The following is a 27919-nucleotide window of genomic DNA, read 5'->3' as shown; positions in this document are numbered from 1 at the left end:
TCCGAGGATGTAGTTATTGATTACATTACGCGCAATACTTAATGCAATTGTCTCGTTGTTAGCAACTTAATACTGGAGGGGGTTCGGACGATAACCTGAAGGTGGACTTTTTAGGCATAGATGCATGCTGGATGGCGGTCTATGTACTTTGTCTTAATGCCCAATTAAATCTCACTATATTTATCATGACATGTATGTGCATTGTTATGCCCTCTCTATTTGTCAATTGCCCGATCGTAATTTGTTCACCCAACATGCTTTTATCTTATGGGAGAGACACCTCTAGTGAGCTGTGGACCCCGGTCCATTCTTTTATACTTGAAATACAAATCTGCTGCAATACTTGTTCTTTACTTGTTTTCTTGCAAACAATCATCTTCCACACAATACGGTTAACCCTTTGTTACAGACAAGCCGGTGAGATTGACAACCTCACTTGTTTCGTTGGGGCAAAGTACTTTGGTTGTGTTGAGCAGGTTCCACGTTGGCGTCGGAATCTCCGGTGTTGCGCCGCACTACATCCCGCCGCCATCAACCTTCAACGTGCTTCTTGACTCCTACTGGTTCGATTAAACCTTGGTTTCTTACTGAGGGAAACTTGCCGCTGTGCGCATCACACCTTCCTCTTGAGGTTCCCAACGGACGTGTCAGCTACACGCATCAGTACCCCTTTGTGACACTTGGTTAAAACATATGTATGTGATGAAAATCCATGGAAATCCAAGCTAATTAGGCCAAGGTGTGAGCACTATTGGTATATTATGCATGAGGCAAGCAAACTTATAGGAAGTAATTATGCATAAGCCATACTATTTATCACTATCGTTGACATGAGTAGCACCTCTTAAAATAAATATTTTCAACACTCCTATTGCTTTCAAAATAAAAAGCTCTAGCACATGGGTAATCCATGCTTCCCTCTGTGAAGGGCCTTTTTTTAATTTTATGTTGAGTCTTCATCTTCTACTATATGCACTGATTAAGAGAGCATAGTTGTCATTCTTGGTGCAATGTGCATAGCCCCAAAATTATTATTGATTAATTCATGATTGTGCTATTGCTTGCTCTCAAATTACTTGTATGTAGTCACCCTTTGAACTTTGAAGGTGTCCTTGCATTTATGTTTTGATATTCCATAAGGACATGTTGATTACTACTTTATTATGTTTACTCTATGCTTATAAACATGCAGTTGCTTTTAATGCACTATTATTCATGATCCTTTGTTTGAGTTACTCTTCATGTTATAACATAGTTGCTAAGTCCAATTGAATTATATCTATCATGCCTATGTTAGAGTACTTAGATCCCAGCTCATAATGCTTTACATGCTTGATCAAGATTGTGTTAGCTTCATGTCACCTCAAAAATTATTTCGTTATCACTTACATACTCGAGGACGAGAAGGAGTTAAGCTTGGGGATGCTGATACCTCTCAAACGTATCTATAATTTTTGATGCTCCATGCTTGTTTTACACCAATTCATATGTATTTTGTTTACACTTCGTTGCACTTTTACATGATTTCCGGCACTAACCTATTAAGAAGATGCCACAGTGCCAGTTCCCTGTTTTCTATTGTTTTTGTATTTCAGAAAAGTTGTACAGGAAATATTCTCGGAATTGGATGAAACAAAAGCTGAAGTTAACATTTTTCCGAAATGAAGATGAAGTCCAGAGGGGGGACGAAGAGGCGCACCAGGGCACCCACATCTGCCCTTGGCGCGGCCAAGCCTGGGCCTGCACCAAGGCATGGTGTGGGCCCCCCAGGCGCCCCATAGACCTGAATCCTCCACCTATTTATACATCTTCTCGGGAAAACCCTGGATACCTGAGCCTCCATCCACGAAAAGTTCCGTCGCGGCCACCATCGCTGAACCCATCTCGGGGGTTCGAAGCTCTTCCCGGCACCTCGCGAGGGGAAATCATCGCCGGAGGCATCTACATCGCCATGCCCGCCTCTGAAGTGAAGCGTGAGTAGTTCATCCCTGGACTATGGGTCCATAGCAGTAGATAGATGGTTATCTTCTCCACCTTGTGCTTCATGTATCGATCTTGTGAACTTCCCTACATGATCAAGATCATCTTTATGTAATCCTATATGTTTGGTTTGCTGGGATCCGATGAATGTTGAATACTATGTTGAGATTGATTATATATTCATGTCATATGTTATTTGTGATCTTTCATGCTCTCCGTTGGTAGTAGAAACCCTTGGCAAGTGGACTCTTGTGACTCCAAGAGGGGGTATTTATGCCTCTAGTTTCCTGGGAGAGTGACTTATAACTTCTAAGATTGTAGATGTGCTGTTGCTACCAAGGAGAAAACAACAATGTTTTATCCAAGGACCAAGGGTAATTCTATTGTTTACTTTACATACATTGCTTAATACGATAGTTTGTTGCTTGCAAATTTATACTTTAAGGGGTGCGGACGCTAATCTGAATGTGGATTATTAGTCATAGACGAAGTTGGATTACGGTCTATGTATTATGTTGTAATGCCCAATACCAAATATCATAGTAATCATCTTGTCATGTATGGCCGATATTCTGTCAATTTGTTCACCCAACATGCTATTCTTTATGGAGAGACACCTCTAGTGAACTGTGGACCCCGGTCCTATTTCCTTTACTAATAAATTCAACTGCAATCATGTTATGTTTACTTTCTGCAAACATCTCCTTCCATTCGATACGTCTAATCCTTTGTGTTCAGCAAACAATGAGATTGATAACCTCACTGTAAGTTGGGGCGAAGTACTTTGGTTGTGTTGTGTGCAGGTTCCATGTTGTTGCTGACGCCGATAGTGCGCCCTGCCACTAGTCATCCAGCAACACTTTCAGAATTCACGATTTCTCCTAATGTTCGATTAAACCTTGGTTTCGTACTGAGGGAAGACTTGCTGCTATGCTCATCACACCTTCCTCTTGGGGTTCCCCAACAGCGTGTCCGCATACGACGAGCACACGCCATCACGAACCAGCTGTAGCGACCGCATCTAGATCTAGCGCCGCCGCGGAAGCCACCACCGAAGGCGCCGTGGTCGTCGCGCCTCTCGCTGCTGCAACTGCTGGAAAGCGAAAGCAGTTGGGGCATCACGTCGTTCCCGCGCCTCCCGCTGGCCCGGCGCTGAAGAAGGCGGCTCCAAAGAAGGTTGTGAAGAAGCCACCGGCGGCAAAGATGGCGTTGCTGACTGCCTTGACAGTAGCGTTGGTGCCTACACCGATGTAGCCAGCCAATGCGCGCAAGGTGGTCGATGAAATTCCCGCGGTTGATGACACGCCGGAGTCGTACGTTGAAATGCTCAACGTTGTTGCTGTGGAAATCGACACGCCGCCGCTTGCGGACTACGGTGACTACAACGATAGATTGGAGGAGGGGCTCGAAGGGGAGGAGTTTGAGGAAGAAGACGCTGGTGGCGAGGGAGAAGATGAATTGGAAGAGATGGAGGAGGGGCGTTTGATGGGGAGGTGGCCAAGGCGAAGGGGAGAGCGATCCAGACCGGCAACTACTCCAAATTCGAAGACATGATCTTGATCCGTGCTTGGGAGGCGGTTTCGATGGAGGCCGTGACTGGCACCGACCAAACCAGCAAGAGGTATTGGCAACGCATCGAGGATAAATTCTTCCAATTGATGCCGCCTGTCGAGGGTGCTCCTCGGCAATGCCCACCTTTTGGGGCTTAGGGTTGACGGAATCCTGCAGGCTGACACGAGACATCGGATACCAAACAAACGGGCAGAGAGATTTACCCAGGTTCGGGGCACTCGATGAGGTAAAACCCTTACTTCCTTCTTGTCTGATCTTGATTATCGAAATTATCGGGTTACAATGGGGTAACCGAAGGCTAAGACTAAGATCTCGTCGAGAGGCTAAGATTTCTAATGACCTAGCTCTAGACTTGAGGGGATTCTGGCTGTGGTGATTGTGTCTCCCTCGCAGACCCTCTCCTGGACCTTATATTTCAGGCCAGGTCTCGAGAGTTCTGTCCGGGTTCGGCTAGGTTACAAAGAGTTCTATGTCTAAACTTTCTTTTTTCTTCGTCTTCTTGCCTTGTTTGTCAAGAATCTTTCTTCGGAATCGACATAACGGCCCACCTTGGTCGGTGGATGATCTTCATGGGCCCCTGGTTGGGCTGTAAGAGGTAGCATAATATTGGTTACCCGAAGGGTAATGCCCACATCGAGTGCCCGAGTGAGTGGCTGAAGTAAACCTTCGGGCAGGGACTAAAATTGTCTTCTATCGAACGTCCATAATTTCCGGAAGATCTTGATATCTTGAAACAGAAAGTTCATTTTTTATCGGGTGCGTGTCCAGCGCTCCCGATGGGAGTAGCCCCCGAGTCTAGGCACGGATGCTTGCAACCGTGTGTAAACTCAAGTTGTACTACTCGAATGTTTTCGGTTATCGGTGTTTTCTGCAAGCTGTCGCAAGCATCCGATATCTTTTTTATATTGGGTCTTCCATAACTTCGAGTAAAGTCATGCCAATTGATAGTACGTAAGGGATTTGAGTAATGTGCCTAGTTTTGCTCGATAGATCGATGCTGCTTAACTGCCGATGGCAAAGCAACGTTACTCTACTCAGAATCAAGTCCCCGGGCATGATCCTAGATCTTCTGAAATCTTCGAGTCCATAGTTGTTATCGGGTGTGCATCCAGCGCTCCCGATGGGAGTAGCCCCCGAGTCTAGGGACAGATGCTTGCAATCGTGCGTAGAATCAAGTCGAGCAACCCGATGTTATAATTTCCTTCGGATGCTTCATGAAGAGTCGACTTTTGGTGACATCATCAATGACGTTGCCACTGCGGCGGTTCGTTTGACGGGACGTGACCTAACGGGCCCACCCTACTTCTGCGCGATCAGTTAGGAAATGACTAGTCCTTGCGCGTTGACCGAGGTGCCTCCTCGATTTCCACATGTAGTGGGAGTAAATGGCCGCCGGTTTCTCTCTCTTCTTGACATGTGTATGACTGGATCTTTGTCCATCTTCCCACGATGCAAAAATAACGGCCACGTTCCTCAGTTATTTCTTGTTATAAATAGTGGGACTCTTGCGTTTTCACTTTTTACGCCTCCCTTACGCTACCCACTCAGCTTCCTTGAGCTCCCGAATAAACCCAGCCTTGCGGAGCCGATTAACTTCTTCGCCAATAGCTTTTCTTTTTTGTTCTGAGAAACGACGTAACGTCTGTTGTACGGGTTTAGCTTTGGGGTCAACATTGAGGGCGTGCTCAGCGAGTTCCCTGGAATACCTGGCATGTCGGATGGTTCCCATGCAAATATTTCCCAGCGCTCACGGAGGAACTCGATGAGCGCGCTTTCCTATGCGGCAGCAAGATCTGTTGATGTGTTCACCGTTTTCTTCGGATCAGAGGGGTGCACTTGATGCTTCTTGGCTTCCTTGGCAACGTCAAACTCATCGGATTTTGTGTTCCGATTGTTGGCAGGTGGCTTTGTATGATCGGTGACCACGTCAAGTGTATTAAGTTCTTCCCTGACTCCAAACGTTGATGCGATCTTCTGGAAATCTCTATCGCAGTTATCAGAACGAGAAAAACTTCCGTGAATAGTTATTGTTGTCCCATTATTTCCTGACATCTTCATCTTCTAATACGCATAATAGGAACTGCCATGAATTTGGTGAACGCTGGCCTACCGAGGATGGCGTGGTACTGCGATTCCCAATCTACCACCTCGAACTTGAGTTTCTCCTTCCTGAAGTTGCTAGGTGTGCCGAAAACAACATCTAATGAAATTTTACCAAGGGGATAAGCGGGTCGGGTTGAGATGATGCCATGGAAACCAGTGTCAGATTCTTTTAACATATCGACTGTCAATCACATTGCCTTCATTGTGCTTGCAAACAAAAGGTTTAGTCCGCTTCCTCCATCCATGAACACTTTGCTCATATTGTATCCTCCGATCTGTGCTTCAAGGACTAAGGCAGCGTGACCGGGCCTTGGAACGGCTATCGGGTGATCTGCTCTGCTGAACATGATGTTTTGATCCGACCAATCGATATAATCGGGTACCGCTGCCATAGCCACTTCTGCAAATTTTATCTCCCTTGAAAACTTCTTGGCTTCTCTCTTCGAAAAGCTGCTTTTGTGAATCATGTTCACTTGCCCTCGAGATGCAGGGTAAACTTCGGTTGGTATGTAGATGTCTTTGTCTGGCACATATTGTTGTTGCTGAGAGCAATTGTAAGCTGCTGCTCTTCCTTCCGCCGAACGAGCCTTTCCTTCCGAATCGAGCCTTAGCTCTTCACACAACTTCTGAATGTCGAGGAAATGCCGACATTCTTTGAGTAAATGTGTGGCCTTCTCGATGTTATCCTTTGGGTCGATATAAGAGTGTAAGTAACATGGTGCAACAAACTGCTCCGCGGCGGATAAATAAGGTGGAGGCGGCTCGCGGCTCGTTCTTCTTCCTCGCGGCGGATAAGAGTGTTATCCTTTGCGTGCTATAACATCCTTTATCACACTGGCGGAGGTGGCTCGCGGCTCGTTCTTCTTCCTCGCGGCGAAGATCCCTTCGCCTCTTCCGTTGCTCTTCTCTGCTACCAAAATCCTGCGGCTGCTCCCGTTGCCGTTCCCAGGAAGACCCACTGAGGCTATCGGTGGGACAATGGTATCTAGAGCCGAAGTCCTTAAGCTTGATGCAGGTTAATTTGGAAGTCGAAGAAATCCTCCGGAATCGATGATGAAGTGGACACCGCCGAAGGTTGCATCCATATTGCTGCGCAACTCCGAAGAGATCGGACACGATGCTTTAGCGCGTGGAGTGAACTCAAAGGAACCACAACGAACCGAGTTTCTTGAACTTGAAGATGTTGGTGAAGTCAGCACGAACACTACTGATGTAACCGGAGCTGCCAATGACGTGCCTTGTACCGACAGGTTTCCCACAGACGACGCCAATTATCGAGGGTGCTCCTAGGCAATGCCCACCTTTTGGGGCTTAGGGTTGACGGAATCCTGCAGGCTGACATGAGACATCGGATACCAAACAAACGGGGAGAGAGATTTACCCAGGTTCGGAGCCCTCGATGAGGTAAAACCCTTACTTCCTACTTGTCTGATCTTGATTATCGAAATTATCGGGTTACAATGGGGTAGCCGAAGGCTAAGACTAAGATCTCATCGAGAGGGTAAGATTTCTAATGACCTAGCTCTAGACTTGAGGGGATTCTGGCTGTGGTGATTGTGTGTTCCTCGGCAGACCCTCTCCTAGCCCTTATATTGCAGGCCAGGTCTCGAGAGTTCTGTCCGGGTTTGGCTAGGTTACAAAGAGTTCTACATCTAAACTTTCTTTTTTCTTCGTCTTCTTGCCTTGTTCGTCAATAATCTTTTTTTGGAACCGATATAATGGCCCACCTTGGTCGGTGGATGATCTTCATGGGCCCCTGGTTGGGCCGTAGGAGGTAGCATAACATTGGTTACCCGAAGGGAAATGCCCACATCACCGCCTCTCTCTACTACTCCGACCCGCTCCTACCGCTCGCTCCAAGGCCGATGGGACACCATCAAGACGGCGTGCAGCCGATGGTCAGGTTGCATCGAGGGCGTGTGGAACGCGCCACCGAGTGGCACCAACACCGATGATTGGGAATCTATTGCGCAGCAACGGTTCTGGGAGATGCCGGGTTTGAAGCATGTACCGTTGAAATTCTCTCATTTCTATGCCCTTCTTGAGCACAATCCAAAATGGAATTGAGGGAACAAGAGGCGCCACCGTCCAAGCACAAGCTTATCGAGTTGGATGACGCGGAGGAGGATGACGTGCTTGAGACCAAGAAGAACAACAAGGACAAGAGGCCGGATGGATGCAAGGCGACCAAGGAGAAGATCAAGAGACAAGGAGAGGCCGCTTCATTGTCTCTCAAGATCGAGGTGATGGTCAAATCCAAAGAGGCGTTGATGATCAAAACTTTGGCGGCAAAGAAGGAGATGATGGAGGCGAAGGCAAGGGAGAAAGAGGCAAAGTGGGCGACACTTCGGGAGAATGCAAAGCGCAAGGACGACATTGAGGAGAAGAGAGCAAGAGCCAAGGAGCACCGTGCCATGGCGGAGCTCATCGCGGCGGAGAATGCACTATGTTGATGAACCCGGCCGCCATGGACCCTTGAGTGGTGGAAGCTCACGAAGACGCAGATCTTGGCGCGGAGGAGGGAAGCTGCACGAGCTGCCATGGCTGCCGCGATGACTGCCGGAGGTGGAGACGCTACGGCGAGCGGCGGCGGCCATGTCGATGCACCGGCAAGCGACAGTGAAGCGTGATCACTTTCCTCTTTTATGATGTGATGTTCGATCTTCTTTTGATGCCGTGTTTCATGTATGATTGAGTACTTTGAACAATCTATTTTACATGATTGTGTTGCTGCATTTGAGAATTATTGAATAATTCGGATAAACCCTGTGTTTGCGGTTTATGGTTGCGGGCCAAAAAGAGATGCGTAGCCTGGACGCACCAAACGTGGTTATGCGGCCCGCGTTTGACGTGTCTGGACTGAGTAGCTTTTTTCGGCCTCCAAAACGCGTTTGGGGTGGCCTGAATAGGCGGATCTGCCCGCAACTGAAAATTGAAAATATCCCCATGATCGGCTTGCAAGTCTCCTGAAGATATCCCCATGATCTCGGCTCACCTCAGTGGCGGTCACGGCGTTGGAGCCGACCTCCGCTGTCCAGTACGCAGAGTTGCCGGCGTTGCCTTAGCCGCCACCTCCGCGGGTGATGAGATGCTGGTGAACACAAGATTGAGAGCATCATCGCCATTAGTCGGAGCAGCTAGGCACCGGCTGATGCTTCTGATTAGAACAGTACAATTACAAAGAGACCATGATACTATACATTTTGTGTACACACAAGTACGAAGTACTACTGTACCAGGTGACGGTGGAGCTTTGAGATTGATTTTACGAGCTGATGTGTCAAAATCCAGGGAGGAGCCTCGTGAGAGAGACCGTGCGGCCCAGCCCCTCGCCTCCAACCCTAGCTTGTGCTTGTGCCTCTCCCACGTTGTAGGAGAACATGGATCGACCGGTACACGTACTTGCCCAACTGAAACGTTAATGCGGAGCGGCGGAGGGAGCACCCACCTCTCGCCGCAAATTCCCGATCGGCCTAACCATCGATCGATGATGCTCAAGCTCAATCATGGCTGTGGATCCCGGCCCCGAACTCGCACTGGATAATGCTGTCACACACCTAACCTGGGCCTTGAGAGAGATTAACGGGACACGTACGATCGATATCGATGGATGGAGAGGTGAGGGGCCGGCGATGTAGGGCGCACGGCACGCGCGCGGCAGGCGCACCTGTCTGTCCCCGGCCGGCCCGATCGCGCGCGGCAGTGTTAGGTGCGCAGGGCAGGCAGGCAGGCAGACAACCGGGCCGCGGGAGCAGCGTTAGGTGCGCGCAGCAGCCCGGCCACCATCACCGCCGGTCCCCCCTCCCATCCCCGGCAGCCACCCGTCGCCGCCGCTGCCGAGGTCCCAGCCAGCGTGTGTAAACCGATCGGTCGATCGGCCGCGCGCGTCGCCTCCCCGACGTACCGCGTAACGTAATACGGAGTACTTGTACACGAGCGCGTTGCATGGCGAGCGATCGGTGATCCATCCGGCGAGAGGAGCTCGAAGTGACGCCTCACCGGCTGATCGTCCTCGGGCCTGGCACTGGCAAATGGCAATTGGCAGGCTGGTAGTACACCTGCTGCATGCGCGTCCGATCGAAGTGACGGGTCCGATCGACGGCGCCCGCCCGGCCGCCTAGGTCCACGCACTGCCATGCCATGCATGTGACGAGGGTGCGGCGCGGCACGCCTCTTCACTGCATCAGGTACCCAAATTGCCGGCACAAAAAAGTGCCGACAAAGGCACCAAAAGTGCCGGCAAAGATTTTTCAAGGCACAAAAAAAAGTGCTGCATTTATTCCAGTCGAGGTAGGTCTTTGCCGGCATTTTTAGAAAAGTGCCGTTAATTATATTTTAAAGCACTTTCAAAAATGCCGCTAGTTAGTATTGCCGGCACTTTTGAAAGATGCCATGGAATCTTTTTGCTGGCACTTTCCGAAAATGCCATAGAATCTTTTTGCCGGCACTTTTCGAAAAATGTCACAAAATCTTTTTACTGGCACTTTTCTAGGGATACCATCTAAACTTTTTGCCGGCACTTTTAAAGTATGCCTACAATTACTTTTTCAGGCTTTTAATTCTGGTGCCGCTGATTATTTTTTTAGGCATTTTTAAGGTTGCTATACTGCCTGCAAACATTCAAGCAATCTACAATCAAGCATACATGACACTCAAGAAGTCAAGCAATGTTTAAAACCAATATTTCCAAGCAATCTATGTTTGAAACCAACATTTTGAAACATTCAAGGATTCACAATCCAGGCATCTAACTTACATAACCAACAGGGAAACATTCAAGGATTCACAATCCAGGCATCTAACTTACATGACCAACAGGGAAACATTCAAGGATTCACAATCCAGGCATCTAACTTACATGACCAACAGGGTTCATCTCCACATCATGAACAACATGGTTTGAAACCATTAGATAAAATACACAACAGGGTTGATCTCCTCATCATGAACAACAGGGTTCATCTGCCGCCGAGGAAGAAAGTTGTCATGGAGTTTGGGCCCTGCCTCGCTGCGCGGCCAGATGCCTCGTCGTGCGGCCAGAGGAAGTTGCGCCAGCCGCGCCATGCATCCGACGCCACAACCAGATTCACGTCCCCGACGCCAAGCCCTCTTCCTCGTCGAGCATGATGCCAGAGCACCGGTGAGCGCGCCCTCCGCCCTCCACCCACCCTCCTGCAGTTCACTGAAAATGTTCCAAGTCCTTCATCCTTTTGATAGTAAATATGAAGATAAAACACCCACAGAATAATTGTGCTTGGATCTGCCTCAATGGAGCATGCAAGAAGTAAAAGAGCCTACAGAATGTATGTTCCGAATTAGAGGTAAGTTGAGTAGCTGAGAACACAATAAATCCAATTCATGTTTGATTGTGTAACTGTAACATGTCCCTAAGCAGTAAGCAATACAATGATCACCTTTAGCCTGTCAGGTTTGTTTACTTTCCCATAATATAAACCAAGTGCAGCCTCTAAGAATAGTTCGACATCGACAGATCCCTATACAATCTTATTCTACACAACAAAAGGTTAAATAAAAACTAATCAAAATATAAGCAGATCAGAGAGCAATGAACTAGTAAAAGATTCAAAGGAAAGTGTCATGTCATTAAATGTGAAAAGAAATGCAAGTGAATAAGACTGGACATCGTCGACAGCAGGTTGAATGTTTTTTGTCAACTGTTGATTAACTGTCCAAAGAATTTCAATTGCCAATCTTTTTGTAGGGGTAGCATGAAAAGGGTGTGATATAAGCAAGCAAGTACTCCCTGTGTTCCCTATTAATTGACTCTGATTTAGTAAAAAGTTGTAATAAATCAGTATTATGGAATCAATCAATATTGGTCATATATGAAAACTAAAACCTAATCTGTCATGTCCCTCAACTAAAACAACTGACAAAAAGTTTATACTTCATTTGTTACCAGCAAAAGAGGCATCCTATATGAACTCTGTAAAATCAAGGAGGAGTGGTGATATCACTGGTGTGTGTTACCTGGATGCGAACATGGTAAATTAGGTCGGGGCTCCCAAATCCATGGGGACAGATTCAGATGCGAGTTTCATGTCGAGGAGAAAGACCTCCATACCAAACGGCGAGAACGACTTGGTAGAGGTATCCATGATTGGTGCATGGAACTGAACCATAATTACACACGCGTAACTGAACTTTAGGATGTGGCGGTCGAGAGGCGGAGCTCAAAGCACCTCTGCACCCTCGGGATCGACCTGCGGGGAGAAAAAAAAACATCTTTAGAATGCTTGCATTATTTGAACACAACAGAGGCAAATATTTTAAGATGATCAGTTCTGAAAAAAAAAATCGTTCTTTCCCTTCATTTCACTTGGCGAGAAAAAACTGGTATTAGTTATATATGAATTCCATGGCGATCATTGTTATCTGCTCAAGCCACAATAGCTAATGTATATATGAAAAAATTATAAGAAACTTAGGGGGAAAATAAATTACAGGTTATTGTATAAACAACTATCCTATATGTGACGCATTGATATGCACTATATGAGCGTAGCCTAACTGAACCCAAAATGGTCTTGTTGCACAGCTCATGTATGCTATTATGAACAAACTAAGAATACTTCACATTCTATTCTAAAACAACTAAGGACGGTTCACATCCTATTTCGAAACAATTAAGAATACTTCACATTCCATCTACCTTTTTAAAGAAACAATCAATAGTTAAGAGTAGATTTGGCCTGATAGTAGTTCATCAAACAAAATAATATAGCAGTCCAGCAAACAAACCATTCCACGCCGTTTCCTTCCCGGCCCCTGTGACCCACTGGCAATGTTGTCCAGCACACATGACCAAAAGCTGAAACACGACAATATAATGAACTAATCAGCGAAAGCCAACCATGTGGAACGATGGACTAATAAATGAAGTATTGAATAGCCAGCCAATCAAAGCAGAGAAAATTCCACCTCACCGATAGCAGGAAAAGGACCAGCAACAAAATCGAAAAATAGAACAAAGCCAGCAGACACAACAAGCTCGATGTGAGTCTGCAAAAGAATTACACCCGTTGGAACAAAAGGATTAGGATAAGCAGTGATAGAGAACGTTTCCTTGATTGAATATTAGCATTACTTGTGTCCGAGCTAGCTACCAGCAAGATGTATGTATTACCAAGAATGGTATGACCATAATATCAATGAAAATCAACAACCATATTATCAAAAGGCAGACGGAATATTTATCAGTGGGTACTAAAAACCTAAATGGTGCAATATATGGCATAGGTGTCCCTCGATGAATAACAATGCTTTTGACCTCGCAAATAGAATACCTATTGTAAACTTTGATTTTACATTAATTATATAATTAAAGTTTTTTAAAAGCATGGAAATCCCTATAATAAGTGTTCTAAACAGAGTGATTTTTTGATTCCTACAGTCCTACAGAACTTATGGACATGTACCAGATATTTCTGAAGTTAATTGGCAGTTGGCACCATCAAATTTGAGGTATGGTATCATGGAAAAATGCTGAAATTGAGAAGGAAAGCATGTGCATTGATAGTCCAAGTAAAAAAAGGAACCCATAGAATCCGACATCTACGGGGACCCATGGTTATGATGGACCTGGAATAGCACTACTCATAGTTGCAGCCTGAATACTAATTCTTGCTGTCACTGGAAATAATGATTAAATGAAGTAAGGTATGAAACAGCAAAGGTAAAAATGCCTCCATATTTTATAATTACATGAGAGATGAATGATTGGATGAGAACCACTACTACATTGCAAGTCATTGTCTTGGGTACACACTGCAAGACCTCTCGATGTATGCATGCTCTGTCCATCTCAAAATTATTTCATAGACACAGTGGACCATCAATCTAAGCACATCAATCAAGAAACCAACCATCCAATGTATCCATCAATTCAGCGTCCACTAATTCATTACATCCATTATCGAGTATCGCCTAAACAACAATAGAGGGGAGTAGGCTATGTAGAAGATGACCGAAAGTCAAGACTTGAAGATTTCTTGACAAAGAACACTAAGGGTGAAGATTGTAGATAGAAGTACCATAACTGCTCCACAACTTGACGAGGCAAGCTGTGCATATCAGCTAAAACTTGATAAATCAAACACTAATTACTCTGACTTGACTTCTACTATATGATGTGTTTGCTATCTCTGAACTTGAGATTGATTCATGGATTCCAAGATGATGAACAAGTTACAACACTAAAACTCTTACATGACTGCTTTTGTGTGCCTTGCTGACTTGGTGTAAGAAAACAAACACCAGCTGACTGAAAATGTTATAAGACATAATACTATCCATCATAACAAGGGAAAGACATGGTATACTTAGCCTGAGACGGCCGGTTCCTGTCAACAGTCATATAAGCTACTTTCAAGTACGAACATATAAGCTACTTTCAAGTTTGAGACATTAGTGCCACTTTACTGTCAACAGTCATATATATTGTCGGAAAGATTGATAGTCAAAGATTACAAAGCTCCAATTTCGAATATGGAGGCACCTTACATTATCACCGGGCCTATCATATATAATTTGAAACTGGGAAAGAGGAAAATACTTCTATTTTGAAAATTGGGGTGTAGATAAGATGCATACAGAAATAAAGAAACAATTTGACAGTTTAAACTTTTTAGTGTGAATGTGCTATATTAACGCCGAAACAGTATCTCTGTTTCACTGTTACCTACTCCCTCTGTTCATTAATATAAGACACTTAAGATATTTTAAAGTGGACTAGATATGAACCAAAATCTACACATTAAAAATAGACTAGATACAAACTAAAGTGGGCGAATCTATAAAAGAGCTAAAACGTCTTATAAAAGAGAACGGAGGGAGTATTTGTCTGCATTAAAAATGGCTTCCTATGCTTGGTTTTTGAGCAATAAGGCAAAAAAGGTGAGGTGACTGATAAGCTAAAACCATAATTGTAACGAAAAGCATTGTTTAACCCTGGAACTACCAAAACATGTGAGAACCAATTTCCCTTTTACCTTACAAATCATTATGCACATAATTTCTACTATGGGAGTATATCATATAAATTATATGGGGGATTAACAGAGGCATCATGCCTCCAGCATAACCTAGCTGTCAGGCAAACATTTGCAGTTACCAGAGAGTGGGTACCTCAATTATACTCTGTATAGGAAAGAACAAGACACAATAAAAATGCGTCTTGGGGTTAGAAGGGCCTAAATAAACGTTTGTTTCCACAACAACAAGAAAATAATAATCGTTGGCACAAGTTAGAACCTGTTACATATTCAACTACGAAAAATCTAAGCTAATACAAAACTTGACATCAGAAAAATGGATACGAACTTAGACTGCCGAAGTCCCAAAATTGAAGGGTAAAGTTCTCTAGACAGGCATGTGAGCTTACAGTATCTGCTGGAGTTGAATCCTTGTGAACTTGATTGTTATGAATTCCTTCGAGCATCTTGAGCAACATTTCTATCTATATCTCTAGAACTTTAATCCCTGTAGTTGTATAAAAGGGTAAATACCACACCATAAGAAAAAAAAATTGGAAACAAACTTTACTAAGTGGAGACCAAATATCTGGCTGTATAAGGAACAAGAGGAAAAACCAGCAAGTAACTTTACTGAACATAAGAAGCAAGGTAATAAGATAAAAACATGTATATAGATGACGATGCAAACTTTACATTCTGCTACATGGTTCCACTTGGTAATTACAGAACTCCCTTCTAACTACAAAGTTCATCTAGACATAACCCACAATAACACGAGATAGAGAATAATCCATCTAGGCTACAACACCTACAGACTACCGTTGAAGACCACATCAACGGTGTAGATCTGAAAAATATGCATCAACCAATTCAAAAAAAAAAATTGAGAAAAAAAATTGAATATGGTCTACACAAAGACAAAGGGCTGGGGGGTTTACACTATAAGCAGTATTCTTTTCAGTCAATCACCAGATTGTTTTATTTTTTGTCGCCGGGGCTGCATGCATATACATTCTAGTAAACAGTAATATTCCCACTGAATCAATCTAGAGCATAAGCCTTGGCACACAGGACAAAATGAACATCCAGTTAACATGACATATTTAGGAGTTAAACTTTTAGATTTACTTAAAACTTAAACTACACAAACAGCCCATTTCCACATAAACCCCCACAGTCAAAGAAAGCATGAAAGGAGAAGAACTAGTTTGCCGACATATTACTGCTAGGGCTGCACGCTTTACATTAGACTAAACAGGTCGCAGAAGACATAACAACCAATAATACAAGACCGAGAACAATCCGTCTAGGCTACAACACCCACATTCTGTCCATGAAGACAACGTCGACAGTGTATGCAGACGTGACAAACGGAACAGCAGAAAATCTACGCATCAGCTAATTCAATACGGCCTGAATGCCGACGGAGCTGCACACGGTAACAAGCAAGCAAGGAAACAGAACAACGCCTTCGCAGGTACCTCTCGCCTGAGTTCGTCGTCGCCGTTCCCCAAATCCTCATCCAGGTCTCCGCCCGCTGCAAGTTCTGAAACCAAAAACCAGGAAATCAGCCCACGAGTGCGTCGAGTCCGAGCGGATCGGCCGGGGGGGAAGGAAATTCAAACCCACTTGCTGCGTCGTCGTCGCGGTCGTCCAGGAAGGCGTCCCCGAGGCTGCTCACGCGCACGAGCGGGTCCTGAGCCAGCGGGAACAGATCAACACCGTGCGGATCGAGAACAAGGGGTTTACTGAATCGCAGAGGGGGTGGGCGTACCTGGAGGCCGTCGCCGGAGGCGCTGCCGGGGCGGCCGCGGAAGCAGGAGAGGAAGCAGCCCATGGCGGCGAGGGATCCTACGGAGAGTGCGCTCGGTGCCGGGCGGGCACGCCGCCTCCACGGCTAGGGTTTCACGGGCGCTTGCGCGTGGGTGCTGGAGAGGGCCGCAACGGCGGGGAACCAAGGGAGGAGATGGCGACGTTGTATTACCGGCCAGCTGCCGCGGAAGATTCAGCCGGCGGTGGCCGGAGCGGCAGGCGGCGGTGGCGACGGCATCGCGTGGGCGTGAGGAAAGGGGAAGACGACTTGTGAGAGAGGTCATAGGTGGAAGGAGTTTTCTAAATAAATGACCTTTTTAGGGGTTTTCCACAAAATGAGCAAAAATCGCCGGCACTGTTAGGCTATAATGCCGCTGTTACAATTCTCAAAAAAAAAATGCCGCTGTTACAAAGCACGGCAGTTATCAAAATGCCTGTAATCAGGCCAATATTGCCGGCACTTTCCTCAACTGCCTGTATTGATGCAAAGATTGCCGGCACTTTCCAAAATTGCCAGAACTAATGCTGCATTAACGGCAGTTATAAAGAAAATGCCTGAAAAACTAGCCATTAGCGGCATTAGGCTAAAATGCCGTCCCCAAACTGCCGGCAATCAGGGTACGTGGGGTAGTGCTTGCCAGCCCGGGGCGAGGGTGGAGATAGCGATGAGCGGCTCATGATTGGCTCTCCAGCGTTGACGCCGCGCCGTACGTGGTACTGGCATTCTGGCAAGCGACATCGATGCGCATGTCCAAGCTTCGCCGCAATGTGAAATGGACATGATGCATGCATCTCGTGTTGGCTCCAGGTTCTAGATTTTTTTTGCTTTTGAGATTAGAGCAAGTAGAATGACAATTAGTGAGTAAGCTATAAATGATTTAAGTACTCACTTCGATCCATATTAGTTGCCACTAATATATAATATAGATGTATTTAGACATATCTTAGTTCTAGATACATCCATAGTTCCATACTAGTGGCAAGTAATATGAACCGGAGAAAGTATTATATTTGTGTTTAGTTGAATAAAAGAGAAGAAGAGAGCCAAGGTAAGTGAGCTACCGAGCTCTAATGCAAAAACCAGCTCTAACACGTGTTTATAGGCAATTGAGAGTCAACGATTTTTTTAAGTAGGCTCAAATAGCCCGATTTTAAATTAACAAAGCTATTAACCGGCCAGGGTTACGGCACAACCCGAACACACACGAACTACATGAGGTTACTAGCTTACAATGCAAGCACATAAAAGAGCAAAACGGCACCCATAACGAGAGGAGCACGACTACAACAAACATAGATGAAACTTAAAGCCTTGAGATCTTTGTGTCAAAAAAATGAGGAGCGGAGGGTGCCGCGATGGACACCACCGGAATCCCAACCAACCGACTACCATGTGCAGACGCCAGCCACATGTGACCACGGAACGAGAAGCAAGAGAACGACGAGGCCTCAGAAACAATGCCTCTAGGAAGGACAACGACGCCAAAGTGATGATGTTGCTCGACCCATCAAGGCTCAAGATTTTCACCTAGAGACATCCGACCATGATGGGGGCAAAGCCCAGGCTCAACTAAGACGCCTCCAAGGAGGAGAATGGCGCCCAAGAACGTCCCGATCCGTCATCGGCTCCGAACAGACCAGCCATGGCTTTCGCCAGAGCCGTCGACTTCAATCCAAAACACACCACTCCACGATCGGGGACAACATTGGCATTCGCGAGCACCCACCATGATACAACCACATCACTAGAGAAGCACAAAGAGATCAGAAAGCCGAGACCTTTTCCTCGCTGGACCGGTGAAGGCTGAGCACGAGCTAAGTATAGGCTAGGACAAAGCCGTCGCTCAGGCGGCACAACTGAGAGCAAACATGGGAGAGAAGGGGAGACTGAGGGAGCCCACCTTCCGATGGTATATGTTAGCTATAAATTAGTAGCTAAAGATGACATGACATCTTGCTTATATATTAACAACCAGGTTCTAGGCTTCGTGGTGCGCTGATTACAATGTGAGGATTACTCATCATGCAAGACTAGTACGATCTAGAACGACGCGTCATGTCATCGATCCATCGATCGGCCCTACTCAATAATCTCTCTGGATCGATCTCCTGGTAGGATCGACAGTCACCGGCCGACCGTGGGCTGGCCCAAAAGCAGCCACCGGTGGACCAGGCCGACCTGAATTATACACCGCTGCGCGGGCGGGCGACTGGTCGATCGAGATGAGGGGCCTGTTTACGCACCCGATCGAAAAGACGATGCAGCTTCCTATCTTGGGACCGAACCAAATTAGACATGTAGGTTCAGGACCATGAAATCTTGGAGGCTGGTCCTGCTCCAGCTTGCCAAAGATCTTGTTTCACAGTGCGCTCTCGTTAACTTCCTGCACACAGTCACGTCGGTACGTACAGCAGCAACTGCATGGTCCTGGCTAAATTAGTTGTGTTGTCGTTGGGCCATTTAGCTAGTCACATTGTCTGTAATCCTCTCAGCATATACAGCGAAGCGATTTTGATTTCTGTTTCGTAATAATGTGCCTACAGAGCCACGTAGCACATCTGTGTTGACAACTTATAGTGTATATAAAAGAAGGGATGTTAACACTAAATTCTTTCATGCGAGCGAGAGTAAATTCATGACGCGGACGAAAATTTCAACTTCAGGGTTTTGCACAATCATGGGTGGGTCACCTCTCACGTAGAAGAGCAACAAGTGGCTCAAATTCACTTCAAGAGAACCGTGGAAAAGGGGGGGGGGGGCTGAGCCATCTCGCTTTGAATTGGGATGGCCTATACCTCGCGGTGCATGATTTCGAGGGATCAGTATAACCTTCCTCGAAGGATGAGGTGAAGGAGGCAACAATAGGCATGCCTTCCGATAAGGTGCCCTGGTCGGAAGGTTTCATTGGTAAAATTTTCAAGGTATGTTGGGATATCATCAAAGAGGATATCATATAAGCGATCAACCATTTATCCAATATCCACACTAGAAATCCTCATTGTTCCACCTCCACGAATATTGTTCCCATTCCTTAGAAAGATGGGGCAGAAGGCATCTCGGGCTACAGGCCCATTAGCCTAATCCACGGTTTTGCCAAGATTGTGGCAAATAATTTGTCTACGCAGTTGGCACCACACATGAATGATCTAATCTCTTTCGCCCAAAATGCTTTTATCAAGAAGAGAAGTATTTACAACAACTTCATGTTTGTTAGATATTATGCATGTTGGTTGTAGCGAAGAAAGAAAGCCACCCTCCTTTTCAATCTTCATACCAAAAAAAAAACTTTTGACTCCGTTCGGTGGGATTACATTATTGACCTCCTTCAACAACTTGGCTTCCCGCCATGATTCTGCAATTGGATGACCGCTCTATTCTCCTACGCCTCCTCAAGAGTACTTCTCAATGGCATCCTAGGCGAGCACATCAATCATGATCATGGTCTTAGACAAGGACATCCGCTCCTTTTTTATATTCCATTGACCCTCTCCAACAAATCATTTAAGTGACAATTGATAGTGGCCTACTTCGCCATCTAACCGAGAATTGAGCTAGATACCGAGCTTCTCTATATGCCGATGATGCATCAATTTTCATGACCCCACTCCACGAAGACATCTTGACACTAGCTCTAGTCGTAACAACTTCGGAATTGTCACGGAGCTAACAACCAACTTTTCAAAGAGTCTAGTTGCCATATCTGATGTGGTGAAGTGGATCTCGATGACAATCTCCAAGACCTTCCAGCTATAAAAACAAGCTTCCCAACAAAATATCTTGGTCTCCCTCTTTGTTAAAAGACGAAAGAGAATCCACTTTCTATACCTCAAAGATAAGGTAAGCACATTAACATTGTGGGTTGGAAGGCCCTCGTGAAATTGGTACTCACCTCCCAATCAATCTATCAACTCACCGCGATTGATGTCGCGGTGGAGTCTCTTCAAGCAATTCAAAAGTTGATTCGTGGATGCTTTTTGGCGTGCACCGGCAAGGCCTCCGGGCGAAATGCAAACTCAGTTATACGTAGGTATGTAGACCAACCTCTCTTGGTAGCCTAGGCATCCTCTACATGGGCAAGTGATGGCGTGTGCTTGTCGTACGCAGACTTCACACTGTTGGGGATCCCCAAGAGGAAGGTATGATGAGCACAGCAACAAGTTTTTCCACAGTAAGAAACCAAGGTTTAATCGATCAGTAGGAGAAAGGCGTGACTTCTGAAGGTGTTGCTAGCTGACTATTGGCAGGGCGCACTACCGGCGTCAGCAACAACGTGGAACCTTCACACAACACAACCAAAATACTTTGCCCCAACTTACAGTGAGGTTGTCAATCTCACCGATTTTGCTAAACACAAAGGATTAAATATATCGAGTGGAAGGAGGTGTTTGTAGTAATTAAAGAGAACGAAGCTTACAGTAAGTAAACAGAGCATGATTGCAGTGGTTGAAATTTATCAATGTAAAGGAAAGGACCGTGGTCCACAGTTCACTAGAGGTGTCTCTCCATAAAGATAAATAGCATGTTAGGTGAACAAATTACAGATGGGCAATTGATAGAATACCGACCATACATGACAAGATGATTACTATGAGATTCGTTTGGGCATTACAACATAATACATAGACCGTAATCCAACTGCGTCTATGACTAATAATCCACCTTCCGGTTATCGTCCAAACCCCTTCCAGTATTAAGTTGCAAGCAACAGATTATTGCATTAAGGAATGCGTGTAAAGTAAACAATAGAATTACTCTCGGATAAAATATTGTTGTTTTCTCCCTAGTAGCAATAGCACATCTACAATCTTAGAAGTTGTTGTCACTCTTCCAGAAAACTAGAGGCATGAACCTACTATCGAGCATAAATATCCTCTCTTGGAGTCACAAGCATTACTTGGCTAGAGTATCTACTAGCAACGGAGAGCATGCAAGATCACAAATAACTGATAAGTCCAAAACGTATCTATAATTTCTTATGTTCCATGCTACTTTTATGATGATACTCACATGTTTTATACACATTATATGTCATTATTATGCATTTTCCGGCACTAACCTATTGACGAGATGCCGAAGAGCCGATTCTTCGTTTTCTGTTGTTTTTGGTTTCAGAAATCCTAGTAAGGAAATATTCTCGGAATTGGACGAAATCAACGCCCAGGGGCCTATTTTTCCACGAAGCTTCCAGAAGACCGAGGGAGATACGAAGTGGGGGGACGAGGCGACGCCACACAAGGGCGGCGCGGCCTAAGGGGGCCCGTGCGGCCCTAGCGTGTGGGGCCCCCGTGACTCCTCCGACTCGCCCTTCCGCCTACTTAAAGCCTTTGTCGCGAATACCCCGTGCATCGAGAGCCACGATACGGAAAACCTTCCCGAAGACGCGCCGCCGCCAATCCCATCTCGGGGGATTCAGGAGATCGCCTCCGGCACCCTGCCGGAGAGGGGAATCATCTCCCGGAGGTCTCTTCATCACCATGATCGCCTCCGGAGCGATGTGTGAGTAGTTCACCCCTGGACTATGGGTCCATAGCAGTAGCTAGATGGTTGTCTTCTCCTCATTGTGCTATCATGTTAGATCTTGTGAGCTGCCTATCATGATCAAGATCATCTATTTGTAATCCTACATGTTGTGTTTGTTGGGATCCGATGAATATTGAATACTATGTCAAGTTGATTATCAATCTATCATATATGTTGTTTATGTTCTTGCATGCTCTCCGTTGCTAGTAGAGGCTCGGCCAAGTTGATACTTGTAACTCCAAGAGGGAGTATTTATGCTCGATAGTGGGTTCATGCCTCCATTGAATGCTGGGAGTGACAGCAACCTCTAAGGTTGTGGATGTGTTGTTGCCACTAGGGATAAAACATCGATGCTTTGTCTAAGGATATTTGTGTTGATTACATTACGCACCATACTTAATGCAATTGTCTGTTGTTTGCAACTTAATACTGGAGGGGGTTCGGATGATAACTTGAATGTCGACTTTTTAGGCATAGATGCATGCTGGATAGCGGTCTATGTACTTTGGCGTAATGCCCTGATTAAAGCTCATAGTATTGATCATGATATATGTATGTGCATTGTTATGCCTTCTTTATTTGTCAATTGCCCAACTGTAATTTGTTCACCCAACATCTGTTTATCTTATGGGAGAGACACCACTAGTGAACTGATACGTCTCCGACGTATCGATAATTTCTTATGTTCTATGCCATATTATTGATGATACCTACATGTTTTATGCACACTTTATGTCATATTCGTGCATTTTCTGGAACAAACCTATTAACAATATGCCGAAGTGCCAGTTGATGTTTTCTGCTGTTTTTGGTTTCAGAAATCCTAGTAACAAAATATTCTCGGAATTGGACGAAACAAAGACCCAGGGGCCTATTTCGCCACGAACCTTCCGGAAGACCGAAGAGCATACGAAGTGGGGCCACGAGGTGGCCAGACCACATGGCGGCGCGGCCAAGGGGGGCCGCGCCGCCCGCGTGGTGTGGGCCCTCGTCGACCCCCGACTCGCCCTTCCGCCTACTTAAAGCCTCCGTCGCGAAACCCCGATGCGAAAAACCACGATACGGAAAACCTTGCGAGACGCCGCCGCCGCCGATCCCATCTCGGGGGATTCGGAGATCTCCTCCGGCACCCGCCGGAGAGGGGATTCATCTCCCGGAGGACTCTACACCGCCATGGTCGCCTCCCGGAGTGATGAGTGAGTAGTTCACCCCTGGACTATGGGTCCATAGCAGTAGCTAGATGGTTGTCTTCTCCTCATTGTGCTTCATTGTTGGATCTTGTGAGCTGCCTAACATGATCAAGATCATCTATCTGTAATACTCTATGTTGTGTTGTTTATGATCTTGCATGCTCTCCGTTACTAGTAGAGGCTCTGGCCAAGTTTTTGCTTTTAACTCCAAGAGGGAGTATTTATGCTCGATAGTGGGTTCATGCCTGCATTGACACCTGGGACAGTGACAGAAAGTTGTGTTGTGCTGTTGCCACTAGGGATAAAACATTGGTGCTATGTCCGAGGATGTAGTTGTTGATTACATTACGCACCATACTTAATGCAATTGTCTGTTGCTTTGCAACTTAATACTGGAAGGGGTTCGGACGATAACCTGAAGGTGGACTTTTTAGGCATAGATGCGATTGGATGGCGGTCTATGTACTTTGTCGTAATGCCCAATTAAATCTCACTATACTTATCATGCCATGTATGTGCATTGTTATGCCCTCTCTATTTGTCAATTGCCCGACCGTAATTTGTTCACCCAACATGCTTTTATCTTATGGGAGAGACACCTCTAGTGAACTGTGGACCCCGGTCCATTCTTTAATACTTGAAATACAAATCTGCTTGCAATACTTGTTTTACTTGTTTTCTCTGCAAACAATCATCTTCCACACAATACGGTTAATCCTTTGTTACGGCAAGCCGGTGAGATTGACAACCTCACCTGTTTCGTTGGGGCAAAGTACTTTGGTTGTGTTGTGCGAGTTCCACGTTGGCACCGGAATCCCTGGTGTTGCGCCGCACTACATCCCGCCGCCATCAACCTTCAACGTGCTTCTTGGCTCCTCCTGGTTCGATAAACCTTGGTTTCTTTCTAAGGGAAAACTTGCTGCTGTGCGCATCATACCTTCCTCTTGGGGTTGCCCAACGAACGTGTGAAATACACGCCATCATGAACTGTGACCCCGGTCCAATTCTTTACATCTGAAATACAATCTACTGCAATTGTTCTTTACCGTTTTTCGCAAACAACCATCATCATCCACACTATACATCTAATCCTTTGTTTACAGCAAGCCGGTGAGATTGACAACCTCACTGTTACGTTGAGGCAAGTACTTTGATTGTGTTGTGCAGTTTCGACGTTGGCGCCGGAATCCCTGGTGTTGCGCCGCACTACACTCCGCCACCAACAACCTTCACGTGTTCCTTGACTCCTACTGGTTCGATAACCTTGGTTTCTTACTGAGGGAAACTTACTGCTGTGCGCATCACACCTTCCTCTTGGGGTTCCCAACGGACGTGTCAACTACACGCATCAAGCTAATTTCTGGCGCCGTTGCCGGGGACCTGAAGAAAAGTTACACTACAGAGATCTCTAACTCCCACGTCAACTTCACGCCAGCAAAATTTCTGGCGCCGTTGTCGGGGAGATCAAGACACGCTGCAAGGGGAGTCTCCCACATCCAATATCTTTACTTTGTTTTTGTCTTGCTTTACTTTATTTTATTTACTGCTTTGTTTGCTCTTATATCAAAAATACAAAAAAATTAGTTGCTAGTTTTACTTTATTTACTGTCTTGTTCTCCATATTAAAAACCCAAAAAAATTAGTTACTTGCATTTACTTTATTTAGATTGCTTTATTTACTACTGCTAAAATGAATACTCCTAAGAACACTAAGTTGTGTGATTTCACTAGTTAGGCTTAATGGAAAACAACAAAAATATTAGAGATCTTTATAGTATTTATCTTGAGTTAGGACATGAGGTGTTTGAAGAGAAAATTAAAAAAACCCATGGAACTTTGTTTGCAAAATAGTTGTAGCAATGTTATTAGCATGAACTCTTTGAACACTATTATTGCTAATGCTATGGAAGAATTTAAGATTGGGGAAGCTGGTTTTTATGAGCATGATATTTTTAGTCCCCCCAAGCATGGAGGAGAGAATTTACTTTGATGACACTTTTCCTCCCATTTATGATGATAGTGGTATTTTGGTGCCACCTACTATTGAGGATAAAGTTTATTATGATTATACTATGCCTCCTACATTTGATGATTATGGTGATGAGAATAATAATGATAGCTACTTTGTTGAATTTGCTTCCACTACAATTAATAAGAATGACTATGCTTATGTTGGGAGTAGTAATTATTTTATGCATGAGACTCATGATAAGAATGCTTTATGTGATAGTTATATTGTTGAGTTTGTTCATGATGCTACTGGAAATTATTATGAGAGAGGAAAATATGGTTGTAGAAATTTTCATGTTACTAAAACACCTCTCTATATGCTGAAATTTTTGAAGTTACACTTGTTTTGTCTTCCTATGCTATTCAATTTGTTCTTCATTGACTTGTTTATTTACAAGATTCCTTTTCATAGGATGTGGGTTAGGCTTAAATTTGTTTCATACTTGCTTTTTGATGCTCTCTTTGCTTCAACTCTTATCCTTATGCGAGTGCATCATTAAATTTACTGAGCCCATCTTAATGGCTATAAAGAAAGCACTTCTTGGGAGATAACCCATGTTTTTATTTTGCTACTGTTTTTTTGAGTCTTCAAAGTTGTTACTACTGTAGCAACCTCTCCTTATCTTTATTTTATTGCATTGTTGTGCCAAGTAAAGTCTTTGATAGTAAAGTCAATACTAGATTTGGATTGCTGCGCAGGAACAGATTTCTTGCTGTCACGAAATTGAGCCGCCCATGCTGTAGAAAATTTATAAAAATCTGCCAACTTACGTGCGTGATCCTCGGATATGTACGCAACTTTCATTCAATTTGGGAATTTTCATCTGAGCAAGTCTGGTGCCTCTAAAAATTCGTCTTTACGGATCGTTCTGTTTTGACAGATTCTGCCTTTTATTTCGTATTGCCTCGTTTTGCTATGTTTGATGGATTTCTTTGTTCCATTAACTTTCAGTAGCTTTGTGCAATGTCCAGAAGTGTTAAGAATGATTATGTCACCTCTGAATATTTGAATTATGCACTCGACCCTCTAATGAGTTTGTTTCGAGTTTGGTGTGGAGGAAGTTTTCAAGGGTCAAGAGAGGAGGATGATACAATATGATCAAGAAGAGTGAAAAGTCCTGTGCCCCGTGGTTCATCCCCGCATATTTTAAGAAGACTCAAGCATCTAAGCTTGGGGATGCCCAAGGCATCCCTTCTTCATCGACAACTTATCAGGTCACCTCTAGTGAAACTATATTTTTATTCCGTCACATCTTATGTGCTTTACTTGGAGCGTCTTTATGTTTTTGTTTTTATTTTCGTTTGAATAAAATCGGATCCTAGCATTCTTTGTTTGGGAGAGAGAGACGCTCCGCTGTTTCGTATGAACACATATGTTCTTAGCTTTATTCTTAATGTTCATTGCGAAAGTTGAACTATTTCATTCATTGTTATATGGTTGGAAACGGAAAATGCCGCATGTGGTAAATGGTATAATGTCTTGAATAATATGATACTTGGCAATTGTTGTGCTCATATAGATCATGTTTAAGCTCTTGCATCATGTACCTTGCACCCATTAATGAAGAACTACATAGAGCTTGTTAAAATTTGGTTTGCATGATTGATCTCTAGAGTCTAGATATTTTCTCGGTTAAGGTGTTTGAACAACAAGGAGACGATATAAAGTCTTATAATACTTACAATATGTTCATATGTGAGTCTTGCTGCACCGTTTCATACTTGAGTTTGCTTCAAACAACCTTGCTAGCCTAGCCTTGTATTGAGAGGAATTCTTCCCGTGCATCCAAATCCTTGAGCCAATAACTATGCCATTTGTGTCCACCATACCTACCTACCACATGGTATTTCTCTGCCATTCCAAAGTAAATTACTTGAGTTCTACCTTTAAAATTTTTATTCCTTTGTCTTTGCAATATATAGCTCATGGGAAAATAGCCTTAAAAACTATTGTGGTGAAGAATATGTACTTATGTGTCTTATTTCTCAATAAGTTGCTTGTTGAGCGGTAACCATGTTTCTGGGGACGCCATCAACTTTTACCTTTGTTGAATATCATGTGAGTTGCTATGCATGTTCGTCTTGTCTGAAGTAAGGGCGATTTTCATGATCATATGGTTTGAGTATGCATATTGTTAGAGAAGAACATTGGGACGCTAACTAAAGCCATGATCCATGGTGGAAGTTTCAGTTTGGACAATCAATCCTCAATCTCTTATGAGAATATTATCTGTTGTTGAATGCTTATGCATTAAAGAGGAGTCCATTATCTGTTGTCTATGTTGTCCCGGTATGGATGTCTAAGTTGAGAATAACCCAAAGCGAGAAATCCAATGCGAGCTTTCTCCTTAGACCTTTGTACAGGCGGCATAGAGGTACCCCTTTGTGACACTTGGTTGAAACATATGCTATGCAATGATACTCCATGTTAATCCAATCTAATTAGGACAAGGTGCGAGCACTATTGGTATACTACGCATGAGGCTTGCAACTTATAGGATGTCTTATACATAACACATATTCTTTATTACTACCGTTGACAAATATAGTAATCCATGCTTCCCTCTGCGAAGGGCCTATCTTCTACTTTATTGTTGGGTCAGTTTACCTATTCTTTCTATCTCAGAAGCAAACACTTGTATCAACTGTGTGCATTGATTCTTACATGTTTACCTATTGCACTTGTTATATTACTTTGTGTTGACAATTATCCATGAGATATACATGTTGAAGTT

At 44.6% G+C, this 27919-nt stretch overlaps 1 long non-coding RNA gene across 1 annotated transcript; it reads right to left on the bottom strand.

The window, feature by feature from the left end:
* Positions 1-10323: 10323 nt before the first annotated feature.
* Positions 10324-16466, bottom strand: LOC124693127. Its single transcript, XR_006999864.1, has 6 exons — positions 16426-16466; positions 16281-16347; positions 16133-16197; positions 15059-15156; positions 11647-11879; positions 10324-11165 (listed from the first exon to the last, which is right to left on the bottom strand). It is a non-coding gene; the product is annotated as an uncharacterized LOC124693127 (long non-coding RNA).
* Positions 16467-27919: the final 11453 nt, after the last annotated feature.

This window comes from Lolium rigidum, chromosome 2, assembly GCF_022539505.1.
Source record: "Lolium rigidum isolate FL_2022 chromosome 2, APGP_CSIRO_Lrig_0.1, whole genome shotgun sequence".
Classification (NCBI taxonomy): domain Eukaryota; kingdom Viridiplantae; phylum Streptophyta; class Magnoliopsida; order Poales; family Poaceae; genus Lolium; species Lolium rigidum.
The sequence above is the reverse complement of the archived record's forward strand: the minus strand, read 5'-3'. Positions and strand labels throughout refer to the sequence as shown.